Source organism: Rhinoderma darwinii, chromosome 5 (genome assembly GCF_050947455.1).
Source record: "Rhinoderma darwinii isolate aRhiDar2 chromosome 5, aRhiDar2.hap1, whole genome shotgun sequence".
Classification (NCBI taxonomy): domain Eukaryota; kingdom Metazoa; phylum Chordata; class Amphibia; order Anura; family Rhinodermatidae; genus Rhinoderma; species Rhinoderma darwinii.
Window position 1 is genome coordinate 45,130,027 of NC_134691.1, and position 2,279 is coordinate 45,132,305.

The window sequence follows — 2,279 nt, forward strand, 5'->3', positions numbered from 1 at the left end:
GCCCCTTATTAGCTTCGTTGCTCTTCTTTGTATTTTTTCCAACTCCAGGGCATCCTTTCTATGAACTGGAGCCCAGAACTGAACTGCATATTCTAGATGAGGCCTCACTAATGCTTTGTAAAGTGGCATTATTACATCCCTGTCCCGCGAGTCCATGCCTCTTTTAATACACGACAATATCCTGCTGGCCTTTGAAGCAGCTGATTGACACTGCATGCTGTTATTGAGTTTATGATTTACAAGTACACCCAGATCCTTCTCAACAAGTGAATCCGCCAGTGTAGCGCCCCCTAGGACATATGATGCATGCAGGTTGTTGGTACCAAGATGCATAACTTTACATTTATCTACATTAAACTTCATTTGCCAAGTGGACGCCCAAACACTTAGTTTGTTTAAATCTGCCTGTAATTCATGAACATCTTCCATAGTCTGAACTATATTACATAGCTTGGTGTCATCTGCAAAAATAGAAATAGTGCTATTAATCCCTTCCTCTATATCATTAATAAATAAGTTGAATAATAGTGGTCCCAGCACTGAACCCTGGGGTACACCACTTATAACCGGGGACCATTCAGAGAAGGAATCATTGACCACAACCCTCTGGATACGGTCCTTGAGCCAATTCTCAATCCAATTACAAACTATATTTTCTAAACCTATAGTCCTTAATTTACCCATTAGGCGTCTATGGGGGACAGTGTCAAATGCCTTTGCAAAGTCCAAAAACACTAAATCCACAGCGGCCCCTGTGTCTAGACTTCTGCTCACCTCTTCATAAAAACAGATTAGGTTAGTTTGACAACTTCTGTCCTTAGTAAAACCGTGCTGGCTGTCACTTATAATGCTATTTATTGTCACATAATCCTGTATATAGTCCCTCAATAGCCCCTCAAACATTTTCCCCACGATGGATGTTAAGCTTACTGGTCTATAATTACCCGGGGAAGACCTAGAGCCCTTTTTGAAAATAGGCACCACATTTGCCCTGCGCCAGTCCCTTGGCACTATACCAGTCACTAGAGATTCTCTGAATATTATGAAAAGGGGGACAGAAATAACTGAACTAAGCTCTTTAAGAATTCTAGGGTGTAACCCATCTGGTCCCGGAGCCTTGTGCACATTTATTTTATTTAATTTAGCTTGGACCATCTCTACATTCATCCAATTCAGTATATCAACTGATATATTAACAGCACTGGCACCGGCTACATCAGCTGCTCTTTCTTCTGTTGTATATACAGAGCTAAAGAACCCATTTAGTAACTCTGCCTTCTCTTGATCCCCTGTGATCAACTCCCCATTACCATTATCTAGGGGTCCTACATGTTCAGACCTTGGCTTTTTTGCATTTATATGCTTGAAGAATTTTTTAGGATTTGTTTTACTATCCTTGGCCACCTGCCTTTCATTTTGTATTTTTGCTAATTTTATTACATTTTTACAGATTTTATTAAGCTCTTTATATTTTACAAAGGCTACAGCTGTACCCTCAGATTTGTATTTTTTAAATGCCCTTTTTTTGTCATGTATTGCCCCTTTCACAGAAGGTGTAAGCCATGTGGGGTTTAATTTGAGTCGTTTATACTTATTACCTGTAGGAATAAATTTTGCACTATAATAACTCAAAGTAGATTTGAAAATCTCCCATTTATCATTTGTTCCATTATTTGACATTAGTTCTTCCCAGTCTATATCCTGAATTGCAGCCCTCATCCTGGGGAAATTGACTTTCTTAAAATTAAATGTTTTTGCCCTCCCAGCCTGCGTTTGTTTTTTACAGTATAGGTAAAATGTAACTATATTATGATCACTGTTACCGAGGTTTTCACGAACATTGACATTCCCAACAAGATCTGCATTATTAGAAATGACCAGATCCAACAGAGCTTCACCTCTAGTCGGGTCTTCCACAAACTGGCCCATAAAATTTTCCTGCAATAGGTTGAGGAAATGTCTCCCCTTTGCAGTTGAAGCCGAACCATGACACCAATTAATATCCCGGAAATTAAAATCTCCCATTATCACTACAGTACCCGCCTGTGCAGCCCGCTCCATCTGTTTATATAGCTGAACTTCCATCTCCTCAGTTATATTGGGGGGTCTATAGATTACACCAAAAGTAATTTTTTCAGTGTTTACCTCCCTTTCTAGTTCCACCCACAAGGTTTCAACCTCCTCACAGTCTTGACCCACTATTGTCTCTTTCACACTCGCCTTCATATCACTTCTCACATACAGACATACACCACCACCTTTCCTATTTGTCCTGTCTT